Consider the following 14803-nt stretch of genomic DNA (forward strand, 5'->3'; position numbering starts at 1 on the left):
TGTGCAAGGTTCTAGGGTTCTCATATCTGTGGTGAGCTTTGTGGTTACCTTTCTCCCTATTCAGCTTTATTGCTTCATCCATTCGCCTTTTGGGCCTGGTTGTTTTTTCTTGCAAGGTTCTTTTCTTCTCCTTTTGATTCTGTTTTGATAACCCGGTTTCTTGATTGCTTAGTAGGTCTGATATTGGTCGCGGCTATCGTCGATAGTTGAGCTTGATCGGTTCGAATCCTATTAACCTTTAAAAGTTCCGTGGTTTTGTTCCTTTTCTCTTTATTGGTTTCTTCATGGGAAGGAGAGTTTGGAAGGGCCAGAACGACAGTTGGCATGGACATTTTGGGTGCAACATATTCACCATGATAAATGGACATTTTGACTAAAAAAATTATTTTACTAGCTACTTTAATACTTTGACTAAAAAAAATTTTTACTAGCTACTTTAATTACAAAGTTTTAGAACATATAAATAATTGAAAACAATTATTCATTTCTCAATAAACTTAATAATATACGCAATCTCACCTCGCCCCAAAACAAAAAACAAATCAACTATATACAAATGTGCACGGTAATACAGTATGCTACAAGATCTGAGCTCAATCAAATGTATTTGACCTCGTATGTTTGGCAACGTCAAGTTCCGCTCATAGGTAATAGGGATTAGACGAGCCTATGATGATGTAATGTCTGAAATGAATGTAATGCACCAAGTAACAATCAATCAATTAACACATAACACATAGACTTCACAAGATGGTAATTGCACGTATTTGAATTTTGTAAAATGTAATAACGAAAATGCGACACATGATACACCCTAAACACGTGTAATAAAAAAGGGAGTTGTAAGATTCACTCACCAACCTTTGTTGACCCAAAAACTACTTCTACACATGATACATGTGAACAGGCATGAACAGAATATTGGACATAGGATGGACCTTAGTTAACAAGAAACAGATTAATGTAGTTTAATTATTATGAACAATGTCTCAAATATTTGATTGTTTTACTTGGATTATCTATTTTGTGAAACATTCAGTATAGATTAATGACTACCTATTTCCGCTGAAGGTCGGGTTGTGACAGATTGGTATCAGAGCCATTGACTTTAGGGATATAGGATAGGTTATAAGAGCCTTAAAACCTATACTTTAGTCAACAAGCACTCTATTTGCTACTTGATTATGTGATACATGTAATGTGTTATAATTATTTCATAAAGCCTACACACACACACACACACACACACATATATATATATACATATATATATATATAGGGAGAAGATCATGCGAGAACCACCTATTATTGCGAGAACCGCGAGAACCAATGTGAACACAACCAAAAATGCCTAAAAATAGCTAAAAATCACACAAATTTTTTTTTTAGCATTTTAGCTTTGGGGGGTGGGGGGGGGGTGTTGGGTTTTTTAGGTTTTTGGGGGTTTTAGTTTTTAGCATTTATCTTTGGGGGGGGGGGTTAGGTTTTTTTTTTTTTTTTTTTTTTTTTGGGGGGGGGGGTTAGGTTTTTTTAGCTATTTTAGGTTGTGTTCACATTGGTTCTCGCGGTTCTCGCAATAAATGGAGTTCTCGCATGAGCCCCTCCCTATATATATATATATATATATATATATATATATATATATATATATATAACTTCACCTAAAATGTACCATACGAAACTTATGATACCCTTATTTATAAGTTCTCGATTTTCTATAAATTTTCGAAACATTTCCCACCATTTTCCACACACTTACTTTTATGTTATTCAAACTTTTTGATGTTTTTGTTTTCAAATCTCATCAAAGTGAGTTCATGTGACGGGCATGTAGTAATTGGAAGGGTTTGAGAACCGGTAGTCAGGGCGTCCTGTCTAGGATTGGCATTCGTATAAATCTGAATTAATGGACCAGTTGCCTACCCGGGGACTAACGATGAGAGTACAAAGGACCTATTAGGCCAAAGCATACCGCACCGAACGTCGTGTGAACTAACCCCACTTTGAGTTATCACCGTGTCCACACCTGGATACTCTCCGAGTTTCATACATTACATTCATATTTCTCGATTTTCTACCGGTTTTAATTTACGTTACCAGGCTTACACATGCGAACCATGCGAGGGCCCGATAATCATAGGGCCCACATGATTACGAAGTTGAAATATGCCGGCATGCAAGGCCTGTGACATCTATGCTTGTGTAATCATTGTACAAACTTTGAACAATTTAATATTAATAAAACAGTGTGTTTTGATCCTAATGTTTGTTATATATGTTTGACATTTGCACGTTTTGATTTTTGAATGATTTTGAACTCCATATCGCTTTCTGGGAAGTTATACGCAAACTGATGCGTAAACGTAATCAGTTTAACGCGACAAACACTCCGGAACAGCAACATAAGCTTTACATACCTTAAATAACCTTTACATAACTTAGAAATAAGTTTGAAGGCTTTGGTATGGCAAAAACAAGTTTATTCGCTCACAGGGACTATTTGCGTCAACTTACAAAAGTCTGCCGTTTCGTAAGGCAACGTACAGTCCGGAACTTGATCATAAGCTAAACATACCATATATAACCTAAACATAGCTTAGAAATAAGCTTTGAGTGGTTCGGTGTGCGAAAATATGCTTATTTGATCTTACAGGGACTAAAAGTGTCAAAAACGACGTAAGTTTGCATTTACGCGCATATCTTACGTTCTGACCACATCGCTTAATTTGGATCGTTTTCGCGTCCGTTCGAATTTCGTCGTAATTAGACGAATAACGCGACCATACGACCAAACGAACCGACATCCGAGAGTTTTCCGAGCATATTTTGAGTACTTTATACTTTGAGCACCTTGTAGAGCCTTGAAAATGGCTTAACGGGTGTTAAAAGTGCCAAAAATGGGCTTAAACAAGTGCATGGACTAGGCGGGCCGCGTAAGCCCTGTCCTCAGCTTACGCGGGGCGCGTAAAAGTGCCCAGCGATAGAAAATCAGTTTTTGCCAACTGTTGAAAGATCAAGGACTGTTCTTGCCATTTTTATGGTGTGTTAACCAAGTTAACACCTCTCCAAGGCTTCTAATCTGCTCTTAACACTTGTATGGTTGAGATTTTTGCTTGGAAGTTACACAAACAAATGGCATGATCTTGTGAGTTCACAACAACTATAAATAGCATGGCCATTTCATTGTTTCAAGCACCCTTGATCTGATTTCTCTAAGTTGAAGTTGCTATACTTCATACCTGAGATTTTAAGATCAAGTTCTCCCTAGCAAGGACCCTTTGTAAGCTTCCTTCGTTCTTTTATCGCTTTCCTAGCTTAAAAGTCAAACAGTGTTTGACTTTCAGCTTTGACCAGTCAATGGTCAACGCAAAGTTCGTTTGAACTTTGCAACGTGATTGTAATCACGTTGGTTATAATCCTTAGCGATTATACCTACTGATTACCACGTTAACTAGACGTAGTGACGAGTCAAAGTTTCGGCCAAAATGCGTTTTAGCACACATTTTGCATCGGAACTACTTTTAGGTATCAAAACACTTTGTTTTGATACCAAATCAGTTTTCTAAGTTAGTTAAGCATGTCTTGACATGTTTAACTCGTCACTATTAGTTTAGTGCTTGTTTAGGGTCGTAAGTTAAGCGGTCTAAACAACCGCTTAGACTTTCGAACCCGACCCGTTTGGTCGACCATTAGTATCCGACCAAGCATGTTTAGTGATCATAGTTGCATATTATGATCACATAGGATTGGTTAGTTATTTGTTAAGTAGCTTGTATGCCCATAGGAAATGACCAAAATGCCCTTTTAAGCATAAATCCGTATTTTGCATATGTGATCAACTTTTTGATATATAATCTGATTTAGTAACATGTTTAGGCATATTTGGGCATGTAAGACTTGACATAGCACATAGTTAACCATCCGACCTTAGTTTTACACAAACGATGCATTATAGTGGCTTATACTACCATAATGGGTCGAAACGGGTCAAAAGCACTTAGGTAGACTTCCAAATCAGAATGTTAGCTCTATTAAATCATACCATATGAGTTCAAATTCTCATTTGATTCATAGAACATCATTCTATCCAATCTCCCGATTTAGGATCTGATTATTAACATAGTTACCCGTATTAGGTGCCTTGTTGATTTCGTGATCCTTGGAGCTTAAATTCGTCTTATTCTCAAGACTAATAAGCAATCCTAAGTGATACATAGTTCCCCTCTTTTACCGCTTTCAAATACTTTGGGGTGATACACATGTACATACTTGTTACTTATGTGTTTTCATTGCTTTTATGACATAAACATGCTAGTTTCACCTAGTACATATCTAGTACATGCTTTCAATTATGTTTTGCTATGTATGTTAAGCATGCTATCACATTGATTCATTACACATTTGTTGCATATGTTTACTTAGCATATGGACACATTGTTTTACATGACATTTCTGCTATGTATGTTTACTGAGCATGCTAGCAAATTGTTTTACATGAACATTTCTACTAGGCATGTTTACTTAGCATACCTAGTACATGGTTTTCACATGCTACATTGGTCATGACATTTGGTATGTTTAATCGGGACAATAGTACATTCATTAACATTGATCACGCCACTCGGTAGTATGTAATGGTACTATAGGACTTGACAAATCCTGTTTCCGACATCCTAGGTTTGTTTGGAAGTTGGGAATGACAGAATCCGATATACATAGTTTAGATAAACCTTTAATTTGTTTAAGGGTTTGTTGCCACAGTCGCAAGGCTTGAATGTATGCGATTAACATTACTGCATAAATGTTTGTAATCATAAAGCATTGTTTTCTGCAAAACAAAACATTTGATTTAAACTTAGGTTTATTCAAAAACCTTGTTTTGTACATTTTCCTATGGGGTTGTGTAATTACTAGTTATTCACCATACATGACATTTGTTATGACATGGACATTATCACATAGTTTGAGTAGATACTTTCTACTTGCTATGCATTACATTTGGTTATACATGATATTGAACATGGTTTACACATAAACATTTTGACATTGAACAAGACATTTTGGTTGGTTATTGATAAGTGAATTATGTAACGGGGCTATGTGTTATATGATAAAAGCATGGTGGATACGCCGCTGGTACTTCCTATATATAAGTGCATTTATTGTATTATACATTGTTGCGTTATCTAAACCACTTTGACAAGGACATGAAACATTTTTACAAGAACACGACATTGTTTTACAAATTACATATGTTATACAAAATTCATTTATACTTGGTTATTCATTTAACCATGCGTTAACCTTTCATCATCTTTTGATTTTCACATCGATTTTCATATGATTTTATAAAGGAAAACATTTTACAAGGTTCATGACTACATTTTTGTAAACAGTTCTTTCAACTACAAGTCATGAATCCTGCATAAACAAAACCTATGTATCTCACAGGCATTTTTATGCTGACGTACCTATTTTTTCATGTGTTTCAGGTGCTAATGCATGATGATGTTTGTGCTTCACTTAGGCGGACTTGGGCCTTAGTGACTTAAAAGACAGTTATTTGTGTTATGTTTAGTTTGAACTCAAAGACAATGTGAATTTTAATCTTAATAATACAAAACTTTAATTACCATGGTTGTTGAAACAATAATTTTGTCGCATCACTCTCCGGCATTTCCGCCGCGGTTTGTTGTTTTAACGCGGCCGGGGTGTGACAAGGCCCAATTACGAGCAAAGCCTAAGAACACTTTAAAAGTGTTGTATTATCATGAGTTATTGTTTTTTATTACACCCCAAAAGTTTCCATTATATCATACACTTATATTTTTCGCATATCTGCTAGCAAAACCATCAAAAATCTCACAATCTCGTTTGCGTTGATTCCTGTAGATGTCTTCTAGGCACCTTCTGTCACACCCCCAAAAATACCCTAAGCAGAAACCCCCGCGAGGCGTGTGATGTACCAGGATCTAGCCACCAATCATATTGAACTCATGCAAGATTTAAATTAGAAACTTTCATTCATTAAAAACAAGTGTTATATTACATAAAGTATAACTCAACGTGTTCAGCGGAAGCATAAATCGTCAGTTACATATTTCATAAACCCAGTGTATGACATTTAGTAAACTCGTCTCGTGTTTCCATGTATCACGACCCATGACCACTCCAACCTCCCAGACAGCAAGTTCCACGTCCACACATATCTATAACCTGCGAGCATGCAAACAAGTGTATCAGACAACGCTGGTGAGTTCACATTTTTATGAAAACGTTTGGTTACCAAGTGTTTGATCCAGTTTAGTAGCAATTCCGAAAGTAATTGTCACACCCCGGCCGCGTTAAAACAACAAAACCGCGGCGGAAACGCCGGGGAGTGATGCGACAGAATTATTGTTTCAACAACCATGTTATTAAAGTTATGTATTATTAAGATTAAAGTTTACATTGTCTTTGAGTTTAAACTAAAATAACATAATTAACAGTCTTTTAAGTCACTAAGGCCCGATTCCGCCTAAGTGAAGCACAAACATCATCATGCATTAGCACCTGAAACACATGTAAAAATAAGTACGTCAGCATAAAATTGCCTGTGAGATACATAGGTTTTGTTTATGCAGGATTCATGACTTGTGGTTTAAAAAGTGTTTAACAAAATGTAGTCATGAACCTTGTAAAATGTTTTCCTTTAAGAAATCATATGAAAATCGATATGAAAATCAAATGATAATGAAAGAACAATGCATGGTTAAATGAATAACCAAGTAAAAGTGAATTTGTATAAGTATTTTTGTAAAACAATGTCATGTTCTTGTATAAAAATGTTTCATATCATGCCCAAGTGATTTAGATAACGCAACGATGTATAATACGATAAAAACACTTATATATAGGAAGTACCAGCGGTGTATCCACCATGCTTTTATCATATAACACATATCCCCGTTACATAAGTCACTTATCCATAACCAACCAAAATGTCTTGTTCAATGTCAAAATGTATATGTATAAACCATGTTCAATGTTATGTGTAAAATGTATCATGTACAATCAAATGAAATGCATAGCAAGTAGCAAGTACCTACTTAAACTATGTGATGATATCAATGTGAAAACAATGTCATGTATGGTGAATAACTAGAAATTACTCAACCCCATAGAAAAATGTACAAAACAAGATTTTTGAATAAACCTAAGTTTAAATCAAATATTATGTTTTGCAGAAAACAATGCTTTATGATTACAAACATTTATGCAGTAATGTTAATCGCATACATTCAAGCCTTGCGACTGTGGCGACAAACCTTTAAACAAATTAAAGGTTTATCTAAGTTATGTATATTGGATTCTGTCATTCCCAACATCCAAACAAACCTAGGAAGTCGGAAACGGGAGTTGTCAATTCCTATGGTACCATTACATACTACCGAGCGGCATGATCAATGTTAATGAATGTATTATTGTCCTGATTAAACACACCAAATGTCATAACCAATGTAGCATGTGAAAACCATGTACTAGGAATGCTAAGTAAACATGCCTAGTAGAAATGTTCATGTAAAACAATGTGCTAGCATGCTCAGTAAACATACATAGCAGAAATGTCATGTAAAACAATGTGTACATATGCTAAGTAAACATATGTAACAAATGTGTAATAAATCAATGTGCTAGCATGCATAACATACATTGCAAAACATAATTGAAAACATGTACTAGGTGAAACTAGCATGTTTATGTCATAAAAGCATGAAATGCACGAAAGTAACACGTATGTACATGTGCATCACCCCAAAATATTTAAAAACGGTAAAAGAGGGGAACTATGTACTCACTTGGGATTGCTTAATAGTCTTGAGAATAAGATCAATTTAAGCTCCAAGGATCACGAATTCAAACGGCACCTAATATAGGTAACTATGTTAATAATCGGATCCTAAATCGGGAGATAGGATAGAATGAGGTTCTATAAATCAAACGAGTAATTGAACTCATATGGTATGATTTAATAGACCCAACATTCTGATTGGAAAGTCTACCTATATGCTTTTGACCCGTTTCGACCCATTATGGTAGTATAAGCTACTAGAATGCGTCGTTTGCGTAAAACTATGTTCGGAAGGTTAACTATGTGCTATGCCAAGTCTTACATGCCCAATTATCCCTAAACATGTTACTAAATCAGATTAGATGTCAAAAATATGTTCACATAAGCAAAATACGGATTTATGCTTCAAAAGGGCATTTTGGTCATTTCCTATGGGCATACAAGCTACTTAACAAATAACTAACCAATCCTATGTGATCATAAGGTATAACCTTAGAGGTTATTCCCTATGCAACTATGATCACTAAGCGAGCTTGGTAGGATCCTAATGATCGACCAAACGGGTGGGGTTCGAAAGTCTAAGCAGTTGTTTAGACCGCTTAACTTATGACCCTAAACAAGCACTAAACTAATAGTGACGAGTTAAACATGTCAAATCATGTTTAACCTACTTAGAAAACTGATTTGGTATCAAAACAAGATGTTTTGATACCTAAAAGTAGTTCCGTGGCAAAATGCGTGCTAAAACGCATTTTGACCGAAACTTTGACTCGTCACTACGCCTAGATAACGTGGTAATCAGTAGGTATAATTGCTAAGGATTATAACCATCGTGATTACAATCACGTTGCAAAGTTCAATTGAACTTTGACTTGACCAATTGATGGTCAAAACCGAAAGTCAAACTGTTGGCCAAACTGTTTGACTTTCTGTACTAACATAAAGAACAAGCATGAAATAATGCATACAAGAGTCCAAAGCTTGATGAAAGAATATAAGAAAACCAGAGAGGAAGTTCCAAATAACTTGTGGAAGCTCCAAATCAGATTAGAGAAGAGATTGAGAGGAAATTAGCAATTGAAACAAGTGAAGGGCCATGCTATTTATACTAGAGCATGATGAACAAGATCATTCCATGTGTTTGTGTGGCCAAGAAGCAAGGAATCCTAACCATACATTTGTTGAATGCAGGTTAGAAGCCTTGGAGAGGTGATAACTTGGCTACCACACAAAGAACTTACAAGATCAGCCCCTGAATTATCATCCAACAGCTGAAAATCAAGAATCTGTTACTGGGCATGCTTTACGGTCCGCAAGGGGACCCTTACGGTCCGTAAGAACCCTGCATCTGATCAGCAACTTTCACTTTTTGACAGTTTTGGCCCCTGAGCTTGTTTCGTCGCGTATTGGCACTTCTGACACCCGTCAAGCCCATTTTCAAGCTCCATAATGAATTTAAAGTATAGGGAACATGAAACATGCTCAAAAATATGTCGGATGTTGGTTCGTTTGGCTGTACGGTTGCGTTGTTCGGCTAATTACGACGGAAATCGTAACGAGCACGAAAACGATCCAAATTGCGAAGCGAATGAAGTTTTTGCATGCCGATCACTACAATAAAAATGTTTTTGTGTGTACAAAAATTTTGGATGTCCAGATGTGGTCAGAACGTAAGATATGTGCGTAAATGCAAACTTACGCCGTTTTTGACACTTTTAGTCCCTATAAGATTCAAATAGGCATATTTTTGCACCGAACCACTCAAAGCTTATTTCTAAGCAATGTTTAGGTTATTTATGGTATGTTTAGCTTATGATCAAGTTCTGGACTGTACGTTGCCTTACGAAACGGCAGACTTTTACAAGTTGACGCAAATAGTCCCTGTGAGCGGATAAATTGTTTTTGCCATACCAAACCTTTCAAAACTTATTCCTAAGTTATGTAAAGGTTATTTAAGGTATGTTAAGCTTACGTTGCTGTTCCAGAATATTTGTCGCATTTAACTGGTTACGTTTACGCATCAGTTTGCGTATAACTTTCTAAAAAGCGATATAGAGTTCAAAATCGATCAAAAATCAAAATGAGCAAAATGTCAATCATAATTAACAAACACTGGGATCAAAACACATTGTTTTATTAATAATGTATTGTTCAAAGTTTGTACAATGATTACACAAGCACAGATGTCACAGTCTCCCCTACTTTAGGAAATTTTGTCCCGAAATTTATTTAGAGGAAACTTGTTGTCACACCCCGATTTCCACGTGTCTCACCGGTGGGCCCGGTGGGGGATTACCGTGACGATGTTGGCAACAATATAGTCAAACCACACAATTATATAAATGCACAGTGGAAGCTTAAAGATAAATATATACTTCAACCTCTGGTTGTAATATCAAATGTATTACAGAAGTCGAATATATCCACAGCGGATCAAAATAATAATAAAATATTGTTCATTCAGATACGGCATCGAGTTTGCGAGACTATTCGTGATGCTTAGGAAGCTAATACCAGCCCATTTCGTATAGTACCTGCACTTAATCTTTTTGGGGAAAATACGTCAGTTTACACTGGTAAATACATTCAACTGACACATTTGAAAATGTTTATTAAAATTGATTTGAATGCACAAGGCACAAACTCTTTTATAACTTGGGAAAATTATTAAAATCTTGTGAACGTTTTACATGTTCTTTTATGCGTTCAGTAGCCCGGGTCGTGCCGGGTTAAAGATTTATAGACACACCACATTGCGTAAAACCGTAGTATAAAAACCAATGGCTACGTCTTTTAATTTAATGTCGACAATATATACCGGGTGTACGCCTACACCGGGATGTCGATGGTCGTGGCCATTTCGTAAAATGATGCCAAGGATATCCGGGACAACGGTCATTAAACCCCCCAAAGGCTTTTAAGAAACAAAACTGTTTAAATGAGCCGATCATATTATTTAATTAACCACCTAAGCGATGGAAAAATATAATGCTCAATCAAGCGGTATTAACATACCGTAACCCAAGCCCATATAGGGGAAATAAGTTAAAATATTTACCTTTGCAAGTATTATTCCTTAGTTTGATTAAATCACCGATAGCTTTTACTGGGCTCCTAATCTGGAACGAAGGTTTTAATTAACCTCTTAGAATCCTAACGAGTCTTTATAATGGTCGTAGCCTAGACCGGTTGGTTCCGATATGTGAATACGGTTTAATCGCGCGAAAAGGCGAAAACCGAGAATGGAGTGTGATTCTGACCCAACAAGTTCAGAGACTTGTTTTATATAGGTCTAAGGTTCACACTCTGGATTTTGGGGTCCAAATAATATAATTTGACCCGTATCGGCTAATTTATGAAAACTAGTTTCATAAGCCGAACCGTGCGCGCAATAGGCGAAACGGTTAACCATGAGAGTCCTACGCTTATTTCCTAGGTCAATATGCCTTAAAGAGGTTGTGGTATCAGTAGGATACCTTCCGTGATGCCCGTAACGAGTTTAAGTTAATATTACGCCCCGTAGGGGTTTTCCGGTCATTTTAAAGACTTTTAAAGAGCTTTTCGAGTTCTACAGGAAATCTGAGTTTCCCGAACAGTTTATAAAGTCTAAAATACTTTATTTATTATTTAAAATCAGTAGCAATTGGAATCGGGTCAAAAGACCTTGTAGAACTCAAGTTTTGGCCGAAAAGGGCATATTCGGTATTTACCGAACCGTAGCCATAACCGCAAGTTATGAGCAAGGTAAAAATTATTAAAAATCTCTAAAATTCCCAAAATATTATTTTATAACAGTGGGTAAAAGTTTTGGTGATGAAATCTTGGTTTAGATAGGTGTTATGCTAATTGCGCCTTTTATTACAAAAGTTTATTTTAATCGCGCTATTTAGCATAACTCTCATTCTAGACCTCGGATTGACGTGAAACTTTAAGGACATGCTTATAATTTAATAAGCAAGGTTCTGGTCCGTTCACGTGTCCGAAATACTCGTTTTATTTTCAAAATGGCGTTACGGTCAACTTTTAGGCGATTAACGAAAATACGCAAAAGACTCGGATAACTCATGAACCGATCACAGAGGTTTATACCATCATGTAACCTGGTCCTAAGAGAGTCCTAAGGTATATCTATACCTCACTAAAACGGGTCAGAACTGAAGTCAATGCAAAAGTCAAACTTTTGCGACATTCGGCTCCGAACCGGGTCAATATAGCAAATGGTCGATTCAAACGAGCGTAAACAAGTTTATATGCTTAATATCATGTTTTATGAACATCAAAACAGGTTTCATAATGTATACATTACAGATTATGTAGAAAACGGCAAAATGACTTTCTGTTGACTTTTTAAGTGCGCGTTTGACTCGATATTTGACATAGTTAGAGTGGTGATCAGAGGGAACCCTTTTAGGGTTTATTACCCACATAAATACCAACTCAAAACTACTTTTGATCCGACAATTCACTCGACCATTTGTGATTTATCGCTATGACAACCGTTAGTTACGACGGTTGAGTTTATAAGCTAAAACTATGGAAATATATGACCAAAATGGGTGTGAACGACTTACAGAAGTTGTATCTTGCTTAGAGAGCAGAAGAGAATGCTAGAGAGATTCTTAGAATGATCAGATAGGAGTGTTTGAGTTGTGTGAATGTTATGAACCAAACTAGCCTATTTATAGTGAAACAATGCACTCAAGATCATCACACAACAGCCTACAGCTGATCATGGATGATGGGCATGTGTCCCTTAGAGCTATGGGTCAAGTATAGGGTGCCCATGCCTCATTTATTGGTGTTTGATCGTTCATAATGCTCAAAAGGCAAGAAACTACAATTATTCTGCATCTGGGCGTCTAATGCGGCCCGCATGGGAGTTCCATGCATTTTTAATGCGGGTCGCCTGAGATTTAAATATCAGGCGAGTAAAAGAGGTGGCTCGCGGCCCGCCTCAACTTAGGCCAAAACATCACGCGGGTCGCGAGAGGCCTGTTTTTCAGGTTTTTAAAATCTTTTGTAATGATGAACAGAATCTGGTAATTAATAACGAAATCTTTCGTAATGATTTACCTGACCTTTCGGGTTTGAAGGGGTAACTTTGCGGTTTGGCCCTCGGTTAATTACAACTAAGGACCTCGTGTTATTTACCCGCGTTATTAAATCCCCGGTTTGTTTATTAATTATTCAGAAAGCCTTAACTTTCATTATTGACGCTTTTAACCCTTCTTATACGAATTCGATCGTAACTTTCTCGTTTTAAAACGGAATTTCGCGGAATTTATACAATATGTTCTAGTGAGCGTATAATACTGTTACAAGCATTGGGAACGTTAAAGGGTCACTCAGAGGTATAATTAGACATGTTGACACAGTTAACCCCTGTAGCTTGTAATCTCTCACTTTCCTCCGCGTTTCGCTTCCGTACGATCCATGATTTATTCGTTTGAAGGTACAAGCACCATTTAGGGTTACTATACAGTATATTTACCCTTGTTTGACATTTATAACCCTCGAATTTATATACTTTCAAGGTTTGTCAATATTAGTCCTTTATTTAATATCAATGCCACGTGTAAACTAATGACACGTGTTAACACATTATTGGACACAAAAATTCGAGGTGTTACACTTGTGAGAATAGATGAGGATACTTCGCTTTCATCTGATCTTCACGTTCCCAAGTAAATTCTAGGCCACGTTTAGATTCCCAGTGAACTTTGACAATAGGTATGCGCTTGTGATTGAGCTTTTTGACTTCACGGTCCATGATTTCCACAGGTTTCTCAACGAAGTGCATCGTGTTATCAACACGAATTTCATCAAGTGGTATGTGGATGTTCTCATCTGCTAAACACTTTTTGAGATTGGACACGTGGAAAGTTGGATGAACATTTCCAAGTTTAGGAGGTAGCTCAAGTCTGTAGGCTACTTTTCCGATCATTTCAACGATCTTGAATGGTCCAACATAGCGAGGTGCAAGTTTTCCTTTCTTTCCAAATCTAATCACACCTTTCCAAGGAGATACCTTGAGTAGGACGTGATCACCGACTTGAAATTCTATGGGCTTGTGTCGTCTATCCGCGTAACTCTTTTGACGACTTCTAGCTATCTAAAGGTTATCACGAATCTTCTTGACCTTATCTGTAGTCTCTAGAATGAGATCGGGTCCAGTAAGCTGAGCTTCACCTATCTCATTCCAGCAGACCGGTGAAGGACATTTTTGACCGTATAAAGCTTCAAAAGGAGCCATGTTGATGCTAGAGTGATAACTATTATTGTAGGAGAATTCTTTCAATGGAAGATGTGAATCCCAACTACCACCAAAATCGATCACACAAGCTCTAAGCATATCCTCCAGTGTCTGGATTGTTCTCTCAAATTGGCCATCTGTTTGAGGATGATATGCTGAGCTCAAATGAAGTGGGGTACCCATGGCAGATTGCATGGTTCTCCAAAAGCGAGATGAGAATCGAGCATCTCTGTCAGATATAATGTTCAAAGGAACACCATGTCGAGATACAATCTCATCCACATAAATTTTAGCAAGCTTGTCAGCAGATAGATCCTCACGGATCGACAAGAAATGTGCTGACTTTGTAAGACGATCAACAACAACCCAAATGGCGTCATGACCTCTTTTAGTACGCGACAGCTTGGTAATGAGATCCATAGAAATGTTTTCCCATTTCCAAACTGGAATCTCTGGTTGCTACAATAATCCAGAGGGATGTTGATGTTCTCCCTTAACCTTAAGACAAGTCAGGCATTTGGAAACATATAAGGCAATGTCTTTCTTCATACCCGGCCACCAATACTGGGTTCGAAGATCCTTATACATTTTGTCTGCACCAAGATGAATAGAATAACGAGACTTATGAGCTTCATCCATAAGCAAGGTGCGAAGATCGTCTATACTTGGGACCCACAAACAGCCACGAAATAAAACAACCCAAAGTCTTTCAGCTCAAG

Source organism: Helianthus annuus, chromosome 16 (genome assembly GCF_002127325.2).
Source record: "Helianthus annuus cultivar XRQ/B chromosome 16, HanXRQr2.0-SUNRISE, whole genome shotgun sequence".
Classification (NCBI taxonomy): Eukaryota; Viridiplantae; Streptophyta; class Magnoliopsida; order Asterales; family Asteraceae; genus Helianthus; species Helianthus annuus.